General features: G+C 36.8%; 1 protein-coding gene across 4 annotated transcripts in view; it reads left to right on the top strand.

The window, feature by feature from the left end:
* The first annotated feature begins 549 nt into the window (after positions 1-549).
* gdpd5b (glycerophosphodiester phosphodiesterase domain containing 5b) overlaps positions 550-13,039 on the top strand; it is a 72,175-nt gene continuing 59,685 nt past the window's right edge. For all 4 annotated transcript variants that reach the window (XR_012338622.1, XR_012338621.1, XM_073818488.1 and 1 more), the window contains exon 1: positions 550-842. The gene's annotated coding sequence lies outside the window, so the exon portion shown is untranslated. The remainder of the gene's footprint in view (positions 843-13,039) is intronic.

Here is a 13,039-nt window from a genome sequence, read left to right as displayed (position 1 = left end):
TTATTTTTCAAAAGTGATGATAAGGTAATAAATATTTTATTTCAATCAAATACTGTTCTTCTGAACTTTCTATTCATCAAAGAAACCTGAAAAAATTCTACTCAGCTGTTTTCAACATAATATAATATGTTTTTTTTTTTGTTTTTTTTGAGCAGCAAATCAGCATATTAGAATGATTAGAAGATCGTGTGACAGGAGTAAGGATGTTAAAAATTCAGGTTTAAAATCACAGGAATAAATTACATTTTAAAATATATTCAAACAGAAAACAGTTATTTTAAAAAGAAAAATATTTCAAAATTTTCCTGTTTATCAGATCAAATAAATTCAGGCTTGCTGAGACTTCTTTTTTAAAACATTAAAAATTGTACTTTTTGACTGGTAGTGTATAACAAATGTTGTATTTCAAGCTCATAGATAGAAGCATCATCACACTGGACAGTAGGGAGCACAATAAGCCAGAGCAGTATTTGGCCCCGCCCATATCGCATCAGCCCCGCCCATATGCAATCGGCAGCACTAGTGCTGTCTCACTCCCATAAGCACAAGCGCAGGTAGAGCATTCGTTTGACAACACAAAACCCGCTTAGAGCCCAACAAACAAACAGCTTGCTCTTTTAGTTCAGACACTTTTATTGCTTCTAAACATGTTTGTCGTGTCTGCCGGTGCGAGTGCTTTTTAATTCGGTCTCATATTCGTTTAATCTCCTTTGGTTGAGTTGCTGTGTCAGTTGTTAGCTACCTGTCCCGTTAGGTGTGGAAGGAAGGAAGGACCGCACACAGGAAACGTTCCTCCAAAGTTCACTTGCTGAACAGCTACAGGGCAAACGCGTTTAGATAAGGTAAGAAAACTTGTTAACGTGTTTTTCTTGCTTTAAATTTGTCATCTGCTCTTTTTGTGAATGATTTGTTTAATCGCAGAACACTATTAGACGGTGAATAAACAACTATGATATTACATTAATGTAAGACTAACGTTATGCTTTTATTGTAATAATTTATGTAGCCTAATATTAAAAGACAGTCAGCTCATATTTCAAGGACGCAGAGGGTTATCTAATGTTGAAAGGGTGCGGTGGGGGTCTTAAAAAACACCGCAGTGGGAGTGAAACAAAAAGTTTGAGGGGGTTTCATGGTTTTAAACATTGTAGTCACCAGATTACAAGTTAGTTCAAGGCGTTTTAATAACAGAAATCACGTTGTAACCATAGCAACAGTACTTTACGTTAGGATTATCATCAGACTTTTGTCATTTTGATAAAGATTTACACACACATATATGTCATAAAAAACAGTGATTTTGAATTATTTTAAGATTAGTTTTTACATTTAGCTAATTGTGCAAGGAACGCCTGAATACATTTTCGTACACATCTGAAGCTGCATAAATAAGCTTTCCATTGATGTATGCTTTGTTAGACTAGGACAATATTTGTTCGAGATACCACTATTTGAAAATCTGGAATCTGAGGGTGCAAAAATCTAAATTTTGAGGAAAATCACCTTTAAAGTTGTCCAAATGAAGTTCTTAGCAATGGATATTACTAATTTAAAAATAAGTTTTGGTACATCTACAGTAGGGAATTTACAAAATATCTTAATGGAAAATGATCTTTACTTAATATCCTAATAATTTCTGGCATGAAAGAAAAATTGATAATTTTGACCCATACAATGTATATTGGATATGGCTACAAATATATGACTGATTTTGTGGTCCAGGGTCACATATTCCCCATAAATTAAGCTGTTAGCATCTCCTCAAATTTGAGCAAAAGATTTCAAGAAACCAGAATATTGGTTTACTTTTATTTTTTTCAGATTTTCAGGTTAATAATTTTGTATTTTTCATTTGTATATATTATATGTTTATTCGTATTTATTCATATTTTTAAATTCTACATTTGTATTTAATGTTACTTTTTGTATTTAATGTTACTTGTATGCACCAGGGGTCTGAGAGTAACGCAATTTCAGTTCTCTGTATGTCCTGTACATGTGGCAGAATTGACAATAAAGTTGACTTTGACTTTGACTTTGACTTTGACTTACACCACACTTGGTCATATTCTTATAAACTCTGAGACACTACTGAGTCAGTTATTATTAGGAATGTTGTTGCAGGTCCCACAAAGTATGCTGATCGAGGAAAATGTTTTAATTGGCTAAAGCACTTTGAGCACTTTAGACGATATAATCAGTACAATCATTGTTGGTCTTGATAAACTTCCTTTGTTTAATCTTGTAATCTGCTTGACTTGTTGGATATCAATGCCGATTTTCCGGTTTAAGGGGAAGTTCACCAAAAAATTAAACCTCTGTCATCATTTACTCACCCTCAGGTTGTTCCAAACATGTATAGGTTTCTTTTGTTGAACACAAAAGATATTTTGAAGTATGTTGATAACCAAACCGTTGACGGTAGCCATTAAGTGCCATAGAATGGTAAAAACACAATTGGCGTCAATGGCTTCATCAACTGTTTGGCTACCAGCATTCTTCAAAATAGCTTCTTTTGTGTTCAACAGAAGAAAGAAACTCAACAACTTGAGAGTGAGTAAATGATGACAGATTTTCAGTTTTAGGTGAAGTTTCCCTTCGGAGTGAGTCGAATTGAATAGAATTGCATGGGCAGGTGTTTCTCTTCATCAGTCTAAAACAAGTCCAATAAAGTGCATCCATCCATTCTCACATGGCTCTGGGGGGTGAATAAAGGCCTCTTGTAGCCAATCGATGCATTTTTGTAAGAAAATATCCATATTTAAAATGTAATAATCACTTTAATCTAGCTTGCACCAACTGGTTGTACACAGAATTAGCTCCGGGCGGATGACGTATGTCATCAGAGGTGCGCTTGCGCCACTGAGAGATCAAAACAAAACAGCTTTGTAAAGAAAAATGTTGGAGGATTTTGATATAAGCCAATGCTTCCTTTGCTCCTGTAAACAAATTTTACGTTAAACAAATAGTACATTGGATGCACTTTATTGGACTTGTTTTGGACTGATGAAGAGAAACGCATGCAATTCTAAAGCTTTGAAATGCCAGGATAAGTTTTAATTTAACTCCAATTGGATTCGTCTGAAAAGAAAGAAGTCATATACATCTAGGATGCCTGGAGGGTGAGTAAATACTGGACATCTTTAAAGGTGATTTTCTTAATACTTTGTTTGATTTTTAGTTATAGGGTCCAGGGTCACATTTATCATTTACGACCTTTTTAAACTAAATTCTAAAAGAACATTATTTATTTTGGTATACTAATAGCATAAAGCATATATTTTCCAATTTGTTCGACACATCTAAAATGCTATTAGAAACAAAACTAGACCAAAAGTAAAAAAATGAGCCCATTCCTGTTGCGAAATACACTCATCCTGGCTTTTATATAAGCTTTCATCTGCACTAAAGATCTGTTAGCTGAGTAAAAAGAATCACAGTTGCCCATCTCTAAGGAAACAGTCTTGATTTATCTAGCATGGCGGGTGTAACGTTGAATTATCCCTCCTTATCGTAAGTGAGCCGGGTGATGCTGTGAGATGACCTATTATTATTGTCAGTCCTGTGGGAGCTGAGCCATGTGCTGTCTTTTATTAGTTCACACCCCCCTCCCACATGTCAAGGAATAATGGACGAGACTCTGAGATTCAAAGCACAGCGTTGCATCATTAGCGGACCAAATGACGACTACCCTCTTAAGAAGCCGGCATCTGATGAGGCACGTTTAATCCTTGGGCATCTTTAATCTTCATTGCAGTTGACGTTGGGTGATTTTTAACTTGGTACTTACAGCAGAAATCTGTGGTTATTTGATCAGCAAGGATTTCTTTACTAAATAGCAGCGATTTAAATGAATTGTGAGGCCCTACTGGCTATGACATGTTTTACTAGCATGCCAAATTTAGTTAATTTTGAAGCACAGGTTGAGGCAAAGCAGAGACGTAGTGTTTGATGATAAAGTACTGGCCTGTATCATATCATCAGTCAGTAAACAAATTGAGCTGTACTGCTGAACATCTATTCATAGTTTTCACATGATGTTACACCTTTAGGAACGCCTACCTGGAGGGCAGAACAAGGCTTTCCTCTGCTGCCTGACACTTATTTTGACCAGATTTGTGCTAAGTACTATTGTACTGAGAAAAATTACAGTATGCAACTTATGATGCATGCTAAATACAGCAAGCAAATGTGCCAAGAATATGAACACAATACTTTAAAGGGATAGTTCACCCAAAAATGAAAATTCTCTCATTAATTACTCACCCTCATGTCGTTCCAAACCCGTAAGACCTTTGTTCATCTTTGGAACACAAATTAAGATATTTTTGATGAAATCCAAGAGCTTTCTGACCCATATACAGCAAGGTAGTAAGAACCTTATTAAAATAGTTCATGTGACATCAGTGGTTCCACCTTAATTTTATGAAGCTATGAGAATACTAAATAAATAGCTAAATATGCAATTTAGCATGTTGCATTCATACAGTATAGAATGCTACAGTTGGGTTCTGGAAGTAAAAATTCCATCCATTTTCTTAATGGAGAAATTTGAAGTGAAAAACTACATTGTCCATGAAGCTGTGAAGAAAATTCCAACAATCAGAGAACTTGGCAGGGAACACTGCCCCCATGAAGCACTTTTGTAATGTTGTGGTACACCTCGTAGCTGGTTGGTTTGGTTGATGGCTTAAAATGCTTTAGCAAAAACCTTTAAAAAATATTTAATTTTATTCTGGGCACATCTGCTTGATTGTGCATGGCATGTAGTGAATCATCAATAAAATCTACATTAAGCAATGTTAAATTCAGCAAAGATTTGAATATTAAATGTATTTATTTTCTAAATGCTGATCTTACTGTGAAAACAATTTTTTTTTCTCAGAATTGCCAGTTTGGATCTCACAGTCCTGATTTTTTTTTTCACAGAATTGCCCATTTGTATCTCCCAGTCCTGACTTTTTTTTCTCAAAATTGTGAGTTTGTATCTTGCGATCCTGTTTTTTTCCTCAGAATTGTGAGTTTGTATCATACAATCCTGACTTTCCTTTTTTTATTTTCAAAATTCAGGGTTTGTATCTTGTATTGCGCTTTTTGCTAGTTTGTCTCACAATCCTGACTTTTTTCTTAGAACTGCGAGTTTGTATCACAAAATCTTGACTTTTTTTCTCAGAATTACAAGTTTGTATTTCATAATCCTGACTTTATTTCTATGTATTGCGAATTAGTATTGCACAATCCTGACTATTTTTCACACAATTGCAAGTTTGTATCTCATAATCCTGACTTTTTTTCTGAATTGCGCGGTTGTATCTTGCAATTCTGACTTTTTTTTCTCAGAATTTCAAGTTTTGTGAGTTTGTATCTCACAATCTTGACTTTTTTTCTCAGAATTGTGAGTTTGTATCTCGCAATCCTGACTTTTTTTCTCTGAATTGTGAGTTTGTATTTTGTAATCCTGACTTTTTCACACAATTGTGTTTGTATCTCTTTTTTTTTTCAGAAAATTGCAAGTGTATTTTGTAATCCTGACTTTTTTCTCAGAATTGCAAGTTTGTATTGTGCAATCCTGACTTTTTTCTTTCACACATTGTGCATTTGTATCTTGCAATCCTGACTTTTTTTTTCTCTCAGAATTGCGAGTTTTGTGAGTTTGTATCTCATAATCCTGACTGTTTTTCTTAGAATTGCGAGCTTGTCTCAGAATCCTGACTTTATTTTTCATAATTGCGAGTTTGTATCTCACAATCTTGACTTTTTTTTTCTCAGAATTGCGAGTTTATATCATGCAATCCAGATTTTTTTTCCTCAGAATTGCGAGTTTTGTGAGTTTGTATCTCCCAATCTTGATGTTTTTTCTCAGACTTGCGAGTTTGTATCTCGTGATCCTGATATTTTTTTCTCAGAATTGCGAGTTTTGTGAGTTTGTATCTCATAATCCTGACTGTTTTTCTTAGAATTGCGAGCTTGTCTCAGAATCCTGACTTTATTTTTCATAATTGCGAGTTTGTATCTCACAATCTTGACTTTTTTTTTCCTCAGAATTGCGAGTTTATATCATGCAATCCAGATTTTTTTTCCTCAGAATTGCGAGTTTTGTGAGTTTGTATCTCCCAATCTTGATGTTTTTTCTCAGACTTGCGAGTTTGTATCTCGTGATCCTGATATTTTTTTCTCAGAATTGCGAGTTTTGTGAGTTTGTATCTCACAATATTGACTTTCTTTCTCAGAATTTCTTAACTCGCAATCGTGCATTATAAAGTGAGAATTGCGAGAGATAAACTGACTTTTTCATGTGCTATGAACAACTGTGAAAAAAAACTAGATATATAAACTAATTGAGATATATAACTCCCAAGATATATCTCACAATTTTGACTCTTTTCCTCAGAATTGCAATCACTTCTGAGTTTGTTTCTTACAATGTGAGTTTATATTACACAATTCTGAAAAGTAAGAATTGCTAATTTGTATCACGAGATATAAAGTTTGCGATATTACCTTATTTATTTTTCAGTGGTGGGAATGGGCTTCCATACTCTCCTGCTGTTTTTGGTGGTTAACATACTACAGTGGGTGCTGTATATGGTTCACAAGTGCCTAAAACTTGCAGTTTGTTCATATAAAGTTTTTCTTCTTTTGAGAGGCGATCAAAATATTTGTGATTTAAAACACATGGAAAATTGACTGGCCTGTGCTGTATGGTTCTATGGATGTTTTGTGTTCAAGGTCTCTGCGCCAGTCACATGACTGAAACTACTGGCCATGAATTGTATGTTGATCATTCGGGCAGATGGCACCTGTGCTTACTGCCTCTGTGATTTCAGGTGGCAGCGGAAGGGTTAATGCTTTGATGGCTTTCGTTTCGGCCAGAACAATGTTCCCTCTGTGTCAATGCATGCCTCGAATGCTTTTGTCAGGTGCTGGTTTTCCAGGGAAATGTTTCAGCACCTACTGTATGATTAAAGTCTGATCCAGAATAGCTTTCTTCCCGCTAGTCTACTGGATTTAATCACCAGGGGTTGTTGTAAACTACTCCATTAGGCCATTCTTGTGCTTTCGGCATTAGAATTCAGGAGGGCAGCGGGTTCAGCTTGATGGAGAACGTGCCAAGCTCAGCATCCCTCTGTTCGGAGTGAGTGAAGCCATCTGAGCACAGTATGTTTATCCTGGTTTGTTGTTCGTTTTGCTCTGTCCCTCGTGTGTAGGAGGTGTTGACTCCTTCATTTTGTCTCACTCTTTTAGATATATATTTTTTTTCAAAAATAGTTTTGTGGCAAAGGCTGTTTTTCGCATGCGGTTGTCTGCTGTTTTTGTTTTTAATTTGCATTTAAAAAAAATACATATCCTGAATATTGCAGGATATTTCTGCATATTGTTCATATTATTTTGGTTTAATTTTTAAATCTAATAACTGAAATTTATTCTGACCATATTGAAACCCGTTTTCAAATATCTGATATTTAATTGAATAGACTGTTTTGGCCAACATGCCAGAAAACATGCCAGATTTTTGCTGCTTGTCTGAACAAAGCATTTAAAGCCTCTCAAAAGCTTGGTATAGGAGTAAATTCTGACCAAAGATGGTCGATTGCAGGCAGTCAATTAGATGGGTAAGGAGGAATGATTACTTAAAGAACAGGACTGAGCGGTGTTATGTCTTTAGCTCCATTACTCTCCTGAATAAATGATGGGGCATTAAATTAACCACATTTGATCTTTCAAAAATGGCGCTGTTCCACATTAGCACAATGATGTGCGGGGTGAGGTTGGGTGCCCTGTCATCTTTGATCCTTCTGCTCATAATTCTAACTATAATGTGCATAGATAAGCTTGTATAAATTATATCAGAGAGCAAGAGATTATTTTGTTTAAACATAACTGTTATATGGACTATTTTATTGTTTTACCTATTATTTTTTTCTATAACATTTTTCTGCTTATTAGAGTATCACTTCATTAGATTAGCAAAATGATAGCTGTTGAAATCAGTCGCATATTGAGTAATGCACTATTTGTGTGGCACATGACTAGGATGGCAGCAGCTGCTGGTTTTGTAACGTAACTAATCTGGATCATAATTAACTGGGAAATACAGTTGAGGTCAAAAGTTTACATACACCTTGCAACATCTGCAAAATGTTAATTATTTGACCATGAGAGGAATCATACAAATTGCATGTTATTTTTTATTTAGTACTGACCTGAATAAGGTATTTCACATAAAATATTTTTACATATGGTCCACAAGTGAAAATAATAGTTGAATTTTTAAAAATGACCGCATTCAAAAGTTTACATATTTGTGATTCTAAATACTGTGTTGTTACCTGAATAAGCTGGGTTTGTTTTGTTTAGTGATGGTTGTTCATGAGTCTCTTGTTTGTCCTGAACAGTTAAACTGCCTGGTGTTCTTCAGAAAAATCCTTCTGGACCAACAAATTCTTTGGTTTTTCAGCATTTCTGTGTATTTGAACCCTTTCCAACAATGACTGTATGATTTTGAGAGCCATTTTTTGCCATCGAGGACAACTGAGGGACTCATATGTAACTATTACAGAAGGCTCAAATGGTCACTGATGCTTCAGAAGGAAGCAATGCATTAAGAGTCAGGGGTGAAAACTTTTGGAATTCGAAGATCGGGTAAATTTAACTTATTATTTTAACATGCAAGTATCTTCTGTAGCCTCTATTTAACTTAAAAAAAAAAGATATTTAGGCAAAATAAGAAAAATGTAGCCTACACATCTTCATCTGTTCAAAAGTTTTCACCCTCCAGCTCTTAATGCATTGTGTTTCCTTCTGAAACATCAGTGAGCATTTGAAACTTCTGTAATAGTTGTACAGTATATGAGTCGATTGTAATATGCCAAAATGGGAGAAAAATTGTGAAAAAAATGATGTATGTTGCAGGTCAGTCATGATTTTTGGCTTTTGTTCCTGTACTGTCTCACTTTCTTATCCCAAAGTGCACCACCTGCTGCTTTTAATTAGTGCCAGAGAGTAACTAAAATATCCTGAGTCTACAGACGCAGCCCAGCTCTCATCTGTGGCATTTTAAATCATAGACTGTCTTCAGTCAGGGAGGAAGGAGGCATCTGAAACACTATATTTCTAGCCTTATAATTACACTGATGGGCATTTAGCGCTGTAAAACATAGGTAGTTGGTCCGTGAGAAGTGCTTTGTGTCGCTTGTCACAACTGCTAAATAATGGCTACTTTTAATTGGTTCCAGTTCACGGTGCTGAATTCTGTTTTCTGAGACTAGCTGTCAGATAAATGTGTCTTTTTCATAATTAGCAAGCATTTTAATTAGAGCCAGTGTCTAATTTTCTTCATTTAAAAAGAAAGAAAGAAAGACACATTGTCCTTATACTGAGTGTTTCTTTTAAACGTGCCATAGAATGGAAAACTGTGTTTACCTTGGCATAGTTAAATAATAACAGTTCAGTACATGGACATGACATACCATGAGTCTCAAACACCATCATTTCCTCCTTCTTATATAAATCTAGTATTTGCAAAAGACCACCGAAAAATAGGTCAATTCCAACATAACACCGACTGTTACGAAACTTTCCCGGGATCGTTAATAGTTACGCCCCCAACATTTGCATCGCCCAATCATCAGTAACGTCAGTACATCAGTAAAACAAGGCAATCCATTGAAGGGACACGGTTAGCTTATTGCTAGCGCTAGCCTGTTACATTGCAATACATAGGATTTCACTTACCACATAAACAGAGAGATGGCTGCGCTGATGATGGTGAATGATGGAGAAATAACTTCCTGATAATGGCGAATGATTTGCAGATCTTGAGAATCACTGAGAAGCAGCTCAACTTGTGTGGTAAGTACTTGTGTCTCTGCATTGTAGAGGGCTGCATTGGGATTGGGACCCGCCGGGTCCCGCGGGACCCAACGCAAATCTCGCGGGAGCGGGCGGTTTGAACTTTACTGCGGGCGGGAATGGGCGGCTAAAAAAAAGCACTGCGGGATCGGGATGCTCAACGCGCTTTGCGTTAGTGAGGAAAAAAGTCTTGCACTTACTTCATTTTCAGGATACGGAGGTATTCCAATAAGGTAAAGTGCAACTCCATTCATTGGACAGCTTAACTTGTTTTGCAGGGGGATTTCGAGAGGGGGTTACGGGAAAACCTGTCCAGTTTTCTTCCGTCCACTCGCCTTTTTCCCGTTGTTTGGGCTGCCCCGCAGTGCCCTCCCTCTTCCCTCGCCCGATGCAAATCCGTTCTGTACTACTTCTACAACGCGCTGGATTAGTCTGTGTGTTGTAATGAGTGGCGCGGCGCACCCTCCTCTGGCTGCATACGGCGATTACGTGAAAAAAAGTACTTGAAGTCGGTAGCCTAATCGTTTTAGATGTCCCCGATAGCCCAGGCCACTATTCCCTACCAGTGTGTCAGAACATGCAAGCCAGGGAAAGAAACAAACATGAATCTCTTTAATAACAGCAATACAAATACGTTTTTTTCCCTGCGGGACGGGAGAAGAGGCAAAATCAATGCATTTCTATTATCGTGCGGGAATAAATTCACAGAGTTTTGCGGGTGCGGGCGGGAGTGGACATACATATTGCGGGAGCGGGCGGGAGTGTAACACACACGTTGCGGGAGCGGGCGGTAATGGTCAGAAATTCGGCGGGCGCGGGCGGGAGCGGGATGAAGAAAACAGTCCCGCGCAGGGCTCTACTGCATTGTAACTTTACACAGAGCACATGCATCACAGTAATGAGACTGAAATGTCCGCGATTCAAAACGACAGATTCAACAAACCGCATATTAAAAGCGGCTAGAGCTCCTAATTAAATATATATTTTTATCCATGTCCAAACTATTGAGATGAGAAGCTCTGTGAAACATCCAATCAGAGCAGAGCTCATTAATATTCATGAAGCTTCCAAATAAGGCAAAAACAGAGCATTTCATTCTAGGGGCAAATCCTAGGGTTGTAAATGGACCTGTAAAACCATTTCTGGAGATTTTTTGCCCTTTCCTATGCCATATACCTTCTATGTAGATATCAGAGAACAATTTAAAATATTCTCTCCATGCATTCTATGGCACCTTTAAAAAGACATCAAGTGGAAAAATGACAGCATCTAACGGCCATGTTCAAGGCTATAATAACTTGTACAACGGAGGAAAGGAGCTATATTTAACTAACTTAAATCTATTACAGTGTCTTCGATCAATCAGAACAAGGTCTTCCTTTTAGATGCTTGTGGCTCAGCCTTCTGCTGACTTTTATTTTTTTTGTCCGTTTGAAGATGTCCTCTTCTTGTCCACTGAAAACTTGTTTGCTTGATCTCTCCACCCAAGAGGACAGAGCCTTCAGTAAGTGAAAAATGAAAAAGGAAATTCATCGGACTTTTGACCTAGCTCATACCCTCACCGATCATGAGCCGTTTATCATGATTATGATAGCTGCCATGGTATGGCTGTCTATTAGTCATTTAGTAGTAGGAAATGAAGGACTTGCTTATTTGTTTTTGATTGCCATGTGTCCCTAAACCAGCCTTCTAATTAATTTACATGGCAGAGACTGATTAAAGAAGGAACACTTCCAATTTAATTAGCCTTTTTTCCACTTTTAAATCTATTCCTGTTAAGCTCTTATCTATGGAATGAGGGGGAATATCATGTAATGAATGAGGTACAGTCAGATGGTCATTATCGCACAATAAACCCTGACAGGTGATCAGAACCCGGAAGAAAAGAGGAAATAATTAATTTTCTGATTTGTTTATCTTATTTGTACTTCATTACAACAATCCGTCGGCTTAGCGACTTAGGGGTGGGCGATATGACACACCTTATCCAGACGAGTTACGAGTGAACAGTTTTATAATGCAATTAAAAACATAAGGAAATTGATATGACAACTAATAACAACAATAATAAAATTCACACCGCATTCTTTCACAGCTGTTTGCTTTTACTTAAAAACTAAGTTACTGTGTTTATGAGAACACTTGCAAAGACTGGCATTTTGACAAATAAAATTGTGTATTTAACCATTCAAGGCTTATAAAGCAGCAAAAATAACTCAGAAACGTGCGCATAAAGTGAAATGAGTTGTCATTCTCTGTTGATTTCAATTGCTTAAAATGACTTGTTTTTAAGCTAGTCCAAAGATGATAGTCCAAAATCTCTGCTGGTTAATTGTGCTTACCAATATATCGCCCAACCCCAATGGGTGTGTTGTCAAACAACAGAGGTGCAATTTACAATTTAGTGGTAATTATAAAAAATACTTGACGCTTTGTCGCGCTTGACCAGTTGAAATGTGTTCCGAAAGAGCTGTGTATTACATTATTAGAAATCCCATTATTGTGCAAAGCTAATCAATAAATAATGCAGTTAGTTTTTACTTGCATGAACATTTTGCATAATCAGTTAGAATGTGAGAAATAAAGCATCTGATTCGAAACATGCCATAGTTTGATTCATACCTCTATTTAACAGTCCTCACAAATGATGTTGGATCTTGCCATGTGACATTATGACATACGGTTATTGTTTTCTTGACAGCATGAAGTATTGTGGCCTCTTCTCTCTCCATACAATCTGATTGTGGTGACATTTTTGCTCTGTGCCAGTGTAAATTGCAATCCCCATGCGTTCTCTTCAGGCTCATTTCATATCTGACATAAGGTAATGACTTTTAAAAAATGTCTTGGACGTTTATACGTCATTTGTGTCAGGTACTGGCCCAGAGCTTCACAAACAACTTATTTCACTGTCATGAGCTGCCTTAAAAAGGTAAGAAAACACTGCATAAATACACAGTCATAATGTTGCTATGTCTGCATTTTGGACCCTCTGAAATAACAGATTTCCACATCAGCATTTTGCCTTACTCATTAGTATTCTAAGTGGGCTGTGCTCTGTATAGTCGGCACATTTTTCATCCTGAATCCTTGGGCAAGATAGATCAATGTCTGAAATCAATCAAACACGGAGCTTTTGTCAATGTTCTGTCACCAAGAGTAAGCCTAATTGAACTTGAGCTATTAT

Source organism: Garra rufa, chromosome 14 (genome assembly GCF_049309525.1).
Source record: "Garra rufa chromosome 14, GarRuf1.0, whole genome shotgun sequence".
In the NCBI taxonomy this organism is placed as follows: Eukaryota; Metazoa; Chordata; class Actinopteri; order Cypriniformes; family Cyprinidae; genus Garra; species Garra rufa.
The sequence above is the reverse complement of the archived record's forward strand: the minus strand, read 5'-3'. Positions and strand labels throughout refer to the sequence as shown.